This window comes from Cervus canadensis, chromosome 14, assembly GCF_019320065.1.
Source record: "Cervus canadensis isolate Bull #8, Minnesota chromosome 14, ASM1932006v1, whole genome shotgun sequence".
Classification (NCBI taxonomy): Eukaryota; Metazoa; Chordata; class Mammalia; order Artiodactyla; family Cervidae; genus Cervus; species Cervus canadensis.
The window spans coordinates 11611854-11625044 of NC_057399.1; the positions used below are offsets into that span (position 1 = coordinate 11611854).

Sequence of the window (13191 nt, forward strand, 5' to 3'; positions counted from 1 at the left end):
GCACTGCAGGAAGATTCTTTACCAACTGAGCCACCAGGAAAGCCCAATTAATTCAAAGGCATTCCCCAAATAATCTCACTTCTAGGACAACGAAGAAGAAATGGAAAAAATTCTTAAAAAGGTACAGTCTTGAGCCAAGATTGAACCAGGAAGAAATAGAAAATATGAACAGATCAATTATCAGTAATGAAATTCAATCATAATTTTAAAAGTCCTCACAGGGAATTCCCTAATGACCCAGTAGTTAGAACTCTGCTTTCACTGCTGAGGGCCAGGTTCCATCCCCGGATGGGGAACCGAGATCCTGAAAGCCACATGGCCCAGCCAAGCACATAAATAAATAATTTTAAAATTTTTAAATAAAAATAAAAACTCCCCATAAACCAAAGTCTGGGACCAAATGGCTTCACAGGTGAATTCTACCAAACATTTAGGGAAAAGTTAAAATCTATCATTCTCAAACTATTCTAAAAACTGCAGAGGAAGGAACACTCTCAAACTCATTCTATGAGTTGGTACCCTGGTACCAAAACCAGTCAAAGATATCACACATGCACATAGTAATTACAGGCCAGTATCACTGATAAACACAGATGCAAAAATCCTCAACAAAATATTAGCAAACTAAATACAACAATATGAAAAGGATCATACAACATAATCAAGTCAGATTTTATCCCAGGGATGCAAAGATTTTTCAATATCCACAAATGAATGAGTGTGATAAACCATCTTAAGAAACTGAAGAATAAACACCGTACGATCATCTCAACATATGCAAACAAAGCTTTTGATAAAGTTCAGCATCCATGTATGATTAAAAACTCTCCAGAAAGAAGGTATAGAGGGAATCTGGCTTAATATAAGGTGATATATGACAAAGCCACAACTAACATCATATGCAATGGTGAAAAGCTGAGGGCATTTCCTTTTACCACATTACTGATCAGAGACATATCAATATGTCTTTTGTTACCCAAAAATTGTTTACCAGAGACATTTCAATATTCATTTACATACCAAATTACCAGTCACAGGCATTAGTTTCTGCAAAATCCCCCAGTCAATAAGGTGTTAAGATCAGAAACAAAACAAGGATGTCCATTCTGACAGCAATTAGAGATGAAAAAGAAATAAAAGGACTCCAAATAGGAAAAGAAAAAGTAAAACTCACTGCTTGCAGATGACATGATACTACATAACAGAAAATCCTAAAGATATCACAGAAAACTATTAGAGCACATCAACAAATTTGGTAAAGTTGCAGGATACAAAATATACAGAAATCTGTTGCAGTTCTCTATGCTAACAATGAACTGTCAGAAACAGAAATTAAGGAAACAATCCATTTACCATCATGTAAAATAAAGAGCATAAAATACCTAGGAATAAACCTACCTAAGGAGATAAAAGACCTATACTTAGAAACTATAATACACTGATGCAAGAAACTGAAGATGAGAAGACGACACAGAAAGATATGTGTCCTTGGGATAGAAGACCTACTATTATTGTTAAAATGACCATACTGCCCAGGACAGTCTACAGATTCAGTGCAATCCCTATCAAGATGTCAGTGGCATTTTTCACAGAACTAGAACAAATAATTTTAAAATTTGTATGGAAACACAAAGACCCCAAATAGCCAAAGCAGTCTTGAGAAAGAACAGAGGTGTGAGAATCATGCTCTCTTGACTTCGGACTATTCTTTGCTGTGCTTAGTCACTCCTTGTGTCCGACGCTTTGTGACCTCATGGACTGTAGCCCTCCAGGCTCCTCTGTCCATGGGGATTCTCAATGCAAGAATACTGGTGGGCTGCCATGCCCTCCTCCAGGGGATCTTCCCAACCCAGGGATCGAACTTAGGTCGCCAGCACTGCAGGCAGATTCTTTACCATCTCAGCCACCAGGGAAGCCCTCAGACTACACTACCAAGCTACAACAGTCAAAGCACTATAGTACTGGTACAAATCACACACACAGATCAATGGAGCAGGAGGGACAGCCCAGAAATAAACCCACACACCTATGGTCAGTTAATCTATGAGAAGGAGCAAGAGTATACAATGGAGAAAAGACAGTTTCTTCAGTAAGTAGTGCTGGAAACTAGACATCTAAGAGAATGAAATTTGAACATTCTCTAACACCATATACAAAAATAAATTCAAAATGGATTAATGACCTAAATGTAAGACCAGATACTATAAAGCTCCTAAAGGAAAACATAAGGCAGAACAGTGTTTGAAGTAAAACACAGTATTATTTTTTTTTTGGATCTGTCTCCTAAAGCAAAGGAAACAAAAATAAATAGAATCTAATTAAACTTAAAAGTTTTTGCACAGCAAAGGAGACCATAAACCAAATGAAAAGACATGAGAGAAAATATTTGCCAATGATTTGACCAACAAGGGATTAATCCCCAAAATATACGAACAGCTCACAAAGCTCAAAATCAAAACAACAACCCAATCAAAAAAATGAGCAGAAAATCTAGACATTTCTCCAAAGAGGGCAGGCATACCAATGGCCAGAAAGCACATGAAAAGATGCTAATCTTTTGAAAAACATGCTGGACACTGCTAATTATTAGAGAAATGCAAATCAAAGCTACAATGAGGTACCAATTAGAATGGCCATCAACAAAAATTGTACAAACAATAAACGCTAGAGTGGGTGTGGGAAAAAGGGAACCCTCCTACACTGTTGCTGTGAATGTAAACTGGTACAGTCACTATGGGGTAGTATGGAGGTTCCTTAAAAGTCTAAAAACACAACTGCTATATGATCCAACAGGCCCACTCCTGGGTATATATCCAGGAAAAAACCATACTTTGAAAATATTTGGAACTTGCACCCCAATGTTCATTGTAGCACTATTTACAACAGCTAAGACATGGAAGCAACCTCAATGTCCAGTGACTGATGAATGGATAAAGAACATATATATATACAGGGTTGGCCAAAAAGTTCATTTGGCCAATCCAATATAATGAAATACTACTCAGCCATAAAAGGGAAAGAAATAATGCCATTAGCAGGGGCATACCAATGAGGTATACCAATGGCCAGAAAGCACATGAAAAGATGCTAATCTTTTGAAAAACATGCTGGACACTGCTAATTATTAGAGAAATTATTATTAACACATGATATCACTTACATGTGGAATCTAAAATATGGCACAAATGAACCTATCTACAGAACAGAAACAGACTCACAGACACAGAGAACAGACTTGTGATTGCTAAGGGGTGGGGGTGCTGGGCAGGAGAAGGATGGACTGGGGTTAGTGGATGCAAACTAATATATTTAGAATGGATAAACAACAAGGTCCTACCTGTATACGTTGTATAGCACAGGGAACTATCTCTAATCTGGTGGGATAAAACATAATGGAAAAGAACATAAAAAAAGAATGTATATATGTATATAACTGAGTCACCCATACAGCAGAAATTAGTACAACATTGTATAAATCAATTATACTTCAAATTAAAAAAAAAAATGATGTGGTACATATATACAATGGAATCTTACTCAGATATAAAAAAGAATAAAATACTCTAGAATTCCGTATAAAAAAATAGACGCACAGAAATAATACAAATATTAAGAAACATAAATAGAAAAAAAAAAGAATGAAATAATACCAGTTGGAGCAACATAATGGTCCTAGATAGTATCGTGCACACATGCTCAGTTGTATCCGACTCTTTGGGATCCCATGAATTGTAGCCCACCAAGCTCCCCTATACGTGGAATTTTCTAGGCAAGAATACTGGAGTAGGTTGCCATTTCCTAGTCCAGGGGATCTTCCTGACCCAAGGATTGAACCTGTGTCTCTTGCATCTCCCGCATTGGCAGGCAGATTCTTTACCACTGTGCTACCTGAGAAGCCCTAGAGATTATCATACTAAGTGAAATAAATCAGTCAGAAAAACACAAATACCATATAATGTCACTTATATGTGTGGAATTTTAGAAAAATAATATAAAGGAACTTATTTAAAAAACAGAAATAGACTCACAGCCTTAGAAAACAAGCTTATGGTTACCAAAGGGGAAAGGGGGTAGGAGTTTGGGATTAACATATACATACTACTACATATAAAACAGATAATCAACAAGGACCTACACATACATATACACATACACATACATACATACACGTAACTATATATATTATATATAAAACCTAAACTACTTTGTGGCACACCTGAAACTAACACAACATTGTAAACCAGCTACAGTCTTGTTTTTAAATGAAAAAAAGGACTTAGGGTTGGAAGATGTTGTTCCTTAGTGATTATATATATTTCAAAATAATTTTATGCTATGTATAATTTGTGAACCACATTAATAAATTAATAAAAAAAATTTTTAAGCTTAAAGACTTTTGTACAGGAAAGGAAATTACTGACAAAGTAGTTTGAAAAGACAACCTACTGAATGGGAGAAGTTACTGCAAATGATATGACTGTTAAAGGGTTAATATCCAAAATACATAAACAGCTTACACAACTCAACATCAAAAAAACAAACAACCCAGTTAAAATATGGGCAGAGGAAAACAGACATTTTTCCAAAGTTGAAATGCAGATGGCCAACAGGCACATGAAAAGATGCTCAATATCAATAATAATCAGGGAAACATAAATTTAAAAATCACCATATCATCTCACACCTGTCAGAATGGCTATCATCAAAAAGAATAAATATCAAATGTTGGTATATAAGTGGAGAAAAAGGAACCCTTATACACTGCTTGTGGGACTGTATGGATACAGGCACTGTGGAAAACAGAGGTTTCTCAAAGAAGTAAATTAGATTTATATGACCCAGCAATTCTACTCCTGGATATATGTCTGAAAAAAAAAATTCAAAAATATATATGCACTCCAATGTGCACAGCAGCATTATTTACAACTGCTGTGGTATGAAAACAACCCATGTGTCTATCAATAGATGAATGGATAAAGAAGATGTGGTGTATATATATGGAATACTCAGACGTAAAAAGGAATGAAATTTTGCCTGCAGCAAAATGGATGGACTTGGAGGGCATTATGCTAAGGGAAATAAGTCAGACAGAGAAAGATGAATACTATATGATATCATTTACAAATAGAATCTAAAAAATACAACAAATTGGTGAATAAGACAAAAAAGAAGAAGATGAGCAGATACAGAGAATAAACTAGTGGTTACCAGCAGTGGGAAGAGGGAAGCAAGGAGGGGCAGAAGAGGGATAGGACGGGGAAAGGGGAGGGTTATTATGGGATTATATGAAATTATCTACGTGAAACTTTAAAATTGTAAAGTAAAAGTGAAAGTTGCTCAGTCAAGTCTGACTCTTTGCGACCCCATGGACTATACAGGCCATGGGATTCTCCAGGCCAGAATACCGGAGTGGGTAGCTGTTCCCTTCTCCAGGGGATCTTCCCAATCCAGGACCGAACCCAGGTCTCCCACATTGCAGGCTGATTCTTTACCAACTGAGTCACCAGGGAAGCCCTTAAAACTGTAAAGCACTACAGAATTTTTTAAATCTTTCATTCACCAAAAAAGGGGGAAAATATGCCATCATTTTTAAACTATTAAACTGGAGTGGGTAGCCATTCCCTTCTCCAGGGCATCTTCCCAACCCAGGGATCAAACCCAGGTCTCCTGCACTGCAAGCCAATTCTTTACCATCTGAGCCACCAGGGAAGCCCATTATTTCAAATGCATTCCCCAAATAATCTCACTTAGCGACATTTTATTAGGATCAGTCAAGATTACAAAATAATTAACAGTTTTCCAAGGCAATAGAAATGAAAGAAAAAATAGATAAATGGCACTTATGCAAACTTAAAAGCTTTTGCATAGCAAAAAACCATAAACCAAACAAAAAGACAACCTACAGACTGGGAGAAAGTACTTGCAAATGATGTGACCTCCAAGGGCTTAATTTCCAAAATTTACAGAAGCTTGTACAACTTACTAACAAAAAACCCCATCAAAAAATGGGCAGAAGACCTATACAGACATTTCTCCAAAGAAAACATCTAGATAGCCAATAGGCACATGAAAAGATGTTCAACAATGCTAATTAACAGAGAAATGCAATTCAAAACTACAATGAGGTATCACCATACACCAGTCAGAATGGCCATCATTAAAAAGTGTACAAATAATTAATGCTGGAGAATGTGTAAAGAAAAGGGAACCCTTCTACAATGTTGGTGGGAATGTAAACTGGTATAAGCACTATGGAAAAAAGTATGGAGGTTCCTTAAAAAACTAAAAACAGAATTGTCGTATGATCCAGCAATCCCATTCCTGGGCATATATCAGAAAAACTCTAATTCAAAAAAATATATGTACCCCAATGTTCACAGCAGCATTATTACAATAGCTAAGACACAGAAGCAACCCAGATGTCCGTGGACAGATGAATAAAGATGATGTAATATATATACACATATATAAAGGAATACTACTCAGCCATAAAAAAAGAATGAAATAATGCCATTTGCAATAACATGGATGGACTTAGAGATTATCATACTAAATGAAGATAGCATATGATATCATTCATATGTGGAATCTAAAAGATGATATACAAATAAACTTATTCACAAAACAGAAACAGACTCACAGCCCAAGAAAACAAACTTATGGTTACAAAAGGGAAAACGGGGTGGATAAATTAGGAGTTTGAGATTAGCAGATACAAACTATTATTTATAACACAGATAAACAACAAGATCCTACTGTATAGCACAGGGAATTATGTTAAATATGTTGTAATAAACCATTATGGAGAGAATATGAAAAGAATATATATAACTGAATCATTTGCTGTACCCCAGAAAACACATTGTAAATCAATTATACTTCAATAAAAACAAAAAACAGAACAATTAAAATACTCTATAATTCAGATTTTAATTATTTTACACTAATTTCTCAGTGAGAAATCTTAAATATTTACAAATATTTAAAAATTATAACCTATCACATTTTAATTTCTGCTTAATTCAATATTAGGATGCTTTCTCTAACATATACTATTACATGTAACTACCTTCTCTTTCAAAGAAAAGAATTCTGAAGCTTCCTCCAAGATAAAATTATATAGAATTATTTTCTATCAGAAATCACTATCCACAAGCACCATAATGGCCTTCCTGAAACAACAATTTAAAAAATTCCAGGCTTCTGTACAGGCTGTTTCTGCTACCTGAAACCACACTCTCCCTACCTCTTGACCTGGATAACATTTGCTTCCTTTTTAATACTCAACAATTAGCCCTTCTAGGAAGGCATCTCTCTATATCATCTGGGCCAGATTTACTGATCTAATTTCCCAAAGCACTCTACACTTCTATCACAACACTTAATGTTACAGTGTAAGGAATAACTTTAAAAGGCTATAAACTCCTTGAAGAAAGGCAAAACCTGTGTTCGTAACTCATGGTTAGATCTTGTAGTACCCAACACACACAGTCCTACTCACAAATTCACAAATATTTATTAAATGAATGAGCACTTCACTGCCTAGTGGAGAAGCTATAAATATATAGCTATACAAAATAAATATGTTGAGTAAGCAAAGAAAAGAGGACAGTTAGGAAATGTGTCATGCTGGTGTGTTTTTTTAAAAAAAATGAGCAGGAACTCCCTAAGGGCAAGGGGTAAGCAAAAGTATAAAGGTACGTACAGGGATGGTGTACTCTGAGGCAACAGCAGTTAGATGTGCTGTGTGTAGAAAACTAGAGACAAGTAGAGAATAAATCATGGAATCATTCTATAGTGATTCCCAATAACTATTTCTTAATTATAAATATATGTCCACTGAAAGTATTTTTTAAATGGAAAAAATCCACTACCAAAAATAACCACTGAAATTGATATTTCACTTAATTCATGTATCTCATGCTTAATATTATTTCATAAATATTTTGCATGTAATTATTTATTGACAAAATAATTTTTAATGGCTGAACAGCATTCACTATGGATGAATCATAATCTTTTCTCTTTTTTAAACTAACTTGCAAATTGCTGGATGTTTAGATTGCTGCCAATTTACTAATATTCAAAACACTATGATGAACATCCTAACAGTCAAACATTAACCACATTCCTAGTTATTTTTCTAAATACATTTGCAGAAAAATGTATTGCTAAGTAAAAAGAGACTTTTTAAATGTAAGGCTTTTGAATATAAATAGCCAAATTGTCCTCAAAAGAACATACTAATATCTAGTTCCACGAGCAGTTAGAAGAGTGTCTGTTTCTCCAAATCCTTCCCACACAAGTTATACCTTAATTCTGTTAAGTGCAATGAAAAAAATATCATCTTGTTTTAGGCTGAAGTGTTTATTTTTAGTAAAGTTAAACTTTTTTTTCATATTAATTGGAAGATTATATTTCTTCTGGGAATTGCTATTCCATATTCCTTACTGATTTCCCTCCTGCAATATTATGTTATTGAGTTATAAAATCTGTTTATAATAAGGATAATATACTTGCTTTTCAAATACAGTATGTTGAATGTTTTACATATGTTTCTATCTTTAAATATAATTTATATTTTTTACTATATGAAAAATTTAATTATATTATCAAATCCATTTTTCCCCTTATAGTTTTAAATTTACTGATGAGGCTTTTAAAAGTAAAAGTATTTCAAAGACTTCCATACTTGACAGGAATTACATGATTTTAAAAAGTACAAAATGACAAGGGCTAATGGAAAGTCAGTCAAACTTTTTAAACTGATTATCATCATAAAAGCATCTTAATACATTTGAAAAATTTAGGGGAAAAATCTAAGATATTTTATTTAGTATAGAAAATACATAATATACATATGGATTTAAAACCCCAGTGGGATTATACTGCTGTAGACCATACCAGTCCACCCTGAAGGGTTTTAAGCAAGAAAGTGACATGATTGGTTAATACTTTCAGAAGAATCTCTGAGCTGACCAGGTTCCAAAAGTATATTCATAAAAAATAAAGTGAGGGATCAGTTTAAAAATTTTGTCAATAAGGTCACTGAAAAAAATTACCATTGTTGTATAAAAGGATATTTTCATTATCAGTAATGCAGAAAATAATCATGGAAAAAAGTAATTTTGAACTGAATAAGTTTAATGAAAAATTCAACACTTAGACTTTAGTTTTCTCATTTTTTGCCTCAAAGTATATGTTCAGTTATTCAGTCATGTCCGACTCTGCGACCCTACAGACCTATAGACTGCAGCACGCCAGGCTTCCCCGTCCTTCACAATCTGCTGGAGTTTGCACAAACTCATGTCCATTTAATCGGTGATGCCATCCAACTATCTCATCCTCTGTTGTCCCCTTCTCTTGCCTTCAATCTTTCCCAGCATCAGGTTCTTTTCCAGTGAGTTGGCTCTTTGCATCAGGTGGCCAAAGTATTGGAGCTTCAGCTTCAGCATCAGTCCTTTCAATGAATATTTAGTGTGGATTTCCTTCAGGATTGACTGGTTTGATCTCCTTGCAGTTCAAGGAGTGCTATACAGTGCTGAATAAAACAAAGACTTGTGTGTCTTACAGGTGTAAGAAAGGAAGGAAGGAAGGAAGATGACTGATGGTAAGAACTCCTAAAAGTATTGGAGCTTCAGTTTCAACAACAGTCCTTCCAATGAATATTCAGGGTTGATTTCCTTTAGGATTGACTGGTTTGATCTCCATGCAGTCCAAAGGATTCTCAGGTTCTCCAGCACCACAATTTGAAAGTATCAATTCTTCAGCACTCAGTCTTCTTTATGTACCAACTCCCTCACATCCACACATGACTCCTGGAAAAACCATAGCTTTGATATATGGACCTTTGTCAGCAAAGCACAGGAGCTCAGTCAAGTCCAACTCTTGGTAACCCCATGAACTGTAGCCCACTAGGCTCCCATGTCCACGGAATTTTTCAAGCAAGATCACTGGAGTAGGTTGCCATTTCCTCATCAGGTGATCTTTCCGACCCAGGGATCGAACCTGTGTCTCCTGCATTGGTAGGCAGATTTGTTATCACTTCACCACCTGTAAAACCCTAAAGTGATGTCCCTGTTTTTTAATACACTGTCTAGGTTTGTCACAGCTTTCCTTCTAAGGAGCAAGTGTCTTTTAATTTTATGGCTGCAGTTACCATCTGCAGTGATTTTGAAGCCCAAGAAAATAAAATCTGCCACTGTTCCCATTCTTTCCCCATCTATCTGCCATTAAGTGAAGGGACCGGATGCCATGATCATAGCTTTTTGAATGCTGAGTTTTTGGTTTTTTTTAAAAAGCTTTATTTATTTGGCTGCACCGGGTCTTAGTTGCAGCATATGGGATCTAATTTCTTGACCAGGGATTGAACCCAGGCTCCCTGCATTGGGAGTGCAGAGTCTTAGCCACTGGACCACCAGGGAAGTCCCTGAATGCTGAGTTTTAAGCCAGCTTTTTCACTCTCCTCTTTCACTCTCATCAAGAGGTTCCTTAGTTCCTCTTCACTTTCTGCCATTAGAGTGGTATCATCTGCATATCTGAGGTTGTTGATATTTCTCCTGGCAATCTTGATTCCAGCTTGTGATTTATCCAGCCCAGCATTTCTGCATGAGTTAAATAAGCATGGTGACAATATACAGCCTTGTCATACTCCTTTCCCACTTCTGAACTAGTCAGTGTTCCATGTGCACTTCTAACTGTTGCTTCTTGACCAGCACACAAGTTTCTCAGGAGACAGGTCAGGCGGTCTGTACTCCTATCTCTTTAGGAATTTTCCACAGTTTGTTGTGCTCCACACACTCAAAGTCTTTAGCACAGTCAGTGAAGCAAAAGTAGATGTTTTTCTGGAATTCGCTTGTTTTCTCCACAATCCAACAAATGTTGGCAATTTGATCTCTGGTTTCTCTGCCTCTTCAAAACCCCGTTTGTACATCTGGAAGTTCTCACTTCATGCACTGCTGAAGCCTAGCTTGAAGGATTTTGAGCAAAACCTTGCTAGCATGTGAAATGAGCACAACTGTATGGTAGTTTGAACATTCTTTGGCATTGCCCTTCTTTAAGGATTGGAATGAAAAGTGACCTTTTCCAGTCCTGTGGCCACTGCTGAGGTTACCAAATTTGCTGGCATATTGAGTGCTGCAGTTTAACTGCATTATCTTTTAGGATTTTAAATAGCTCAGCTGCAATTCCATCACCCCCACTTGCTTTGTTCATAATAGTGCTTCCTAAGGCCCACTTGACTTCACACTCCAGGATGTCTGGCTCTAGGACATAATGCGTGCTCAGTTGACAAGTGGTGTCAGACTCTTTGCAACCCCATGGACTGTAGCCTATCAGGCTCCATTATCTATGGGATTTCCCAGGCAAGAATACTGGAATGGGTTGCCATTTCCCTCTCCAGGGGATCTCTCTGACTCAGGGATCGAACCTGTGTCCCCTGCACTGACAGGCAGATTCTTTACCACTGAGCCACCAAGGAAGCCTAGGATATAATAGGACCCCATTTAACTCTAACATATGACTGTAGGAGCTCTGGATAAATTGAGGTTTTCATTATCAGAGGATGACTGGTAAAGGATAACAGCAACTGAAATTGAATTTTCTTAAAACTGGTACCAACATTTCATTGTACAAGGGAAATGTATCTTAAAACGAAAATCATGTAACAAGCCTTTTTACACTTAATTATATGCAAATTTTTAGAAAAAGAATAAGTTAAATGTATGGGTTTTTACATAACATTTCCAATGAAATTATGACACAGAATATGACATCCTTACTTCACAATTTTGTACTATAATAAAAAGAGGGCCATTTCTGTATAATATTCAAGATCTTCATCAATTTTCCCAAAGGCCTTTCCCTTAGTCCTATGAGATATTCACTTAATTCTTTGAAGTTTCTATCATGTCATCAATTCTGTCATTCTCTTTTTTCTAACTGGTAACTAGTCTAACTCTATCATATCCTCATTTGCCAATGATTTTGACCAGTTCTTTAATATCACTTCTCAGGGTCTTGCAAAACTGTACATCCTTTACAAGATCAGAAATTTCATGTTCCCCATGATAAGGACTGTACCTACACTGTCTGAAATATAACAATCAGAAAAAGACCAACAAAGACAGTAGGAAGGAAAAGAAGATCCTAGAATATTTAAATGGGCACTGACCTTTTTTTAACTGCCATGTCGCTAAGTAAATAGTCTTATAATAACTCCACTTCCTCTTGCAACCTCATAACTAGGGAACCTTGATTATTATATGGACTCAAATCCTCATACAGAGTCCTCATGAATGAGAAAGAAGACTGTATAATGGGCTTAAGAATTTAAATTACACATTTTCCCCTTTACTTTCACATGAAGCAATAGAAAATACTCTCTACAAATATCAATATTTTAACTTTACAAGATAAGCAAACCTCAAAACTAAGAAATGAACTACAAAACAGTACTAAGTATGCGGAAGATGAGTATCTAGACCCAAAATAGGAAATGCATGCCTGTATCTCTGAACAGTACACTGAGGTAGTCTAATGGAACTAAGTATGAATTCCAACTCTATCACTTACTATATGTAAGAGCCCAGGCAAATCTCTTTATCTGAGTTGCAGTTTCTTCATTCCTTAAAAATGGGTACAATATCTGTCTCACATCAGGATACTGTGAGGATTAAACAATATAGTGTATTAAAAGTGCTTCACAAAAGGTTTGGCACATGGTAAGCACTCAAAAAATGGAAGTTAGTATTATTAATAAGTAATGCACACTTAAGCTCATGCCAGAGGATCTTTCTGATGTTTACTCTAAACACTTATGGGATATGTACTTCTAAATGGCTTCATAATCTGTTTTTCTAACAGATAAGCAAATCCAAATTTCTAAGTGTCAGGTACTAGAGCAAGCACACTGACAGCAGCAGATGAGAACTGATACTGAAAACGAACACAGATTCTAACAGCAAATTAGTCAGAGGTCATTCTGAGTAGGGGCAAAGAAACTGACATGTCTTTTCTTTTTGAGATGAGAAACTTTTAAATTGTAAAATATTAGAAACATTATGAAGAATATAACAAACACCTGTGATACCCACCACCCAGCTTTATCAAATTTTAACATTTGGTTATCTTTTAGATCTTTTTTTTGAACATTACAAACACAATCAAAGAACCCTGTATATCCCTCCCCAA

General features: G+C 35.8%; 1 protein-coding gene across 5 annotated transcripts in view; it reads right to left on the reverse strand.

The window, feature by feature from the left end:
• Positions 1–13191, reverse strand: part of DCAF10 (DDB1 and CUL4 associated factor 10) — a 56559-nt gene that overhangs the window by 22104 nt on the left and 21264 nt on the right. The window contains exon 4 of one of the 5 annotated variants that reach the window (XR_006273028.1): positions 3338–3374. The exons of the other annotated variants lie outside the window; for them this stretch is intronic. The gene's annotated coding sequence lies outside the window, so the exon portion shown is untranslated. The remainder of the gene's footprint in view (positions 1–3337; positions 3375–13191) is intronic. 5 annotated transcript variants of the gene reach the window in all.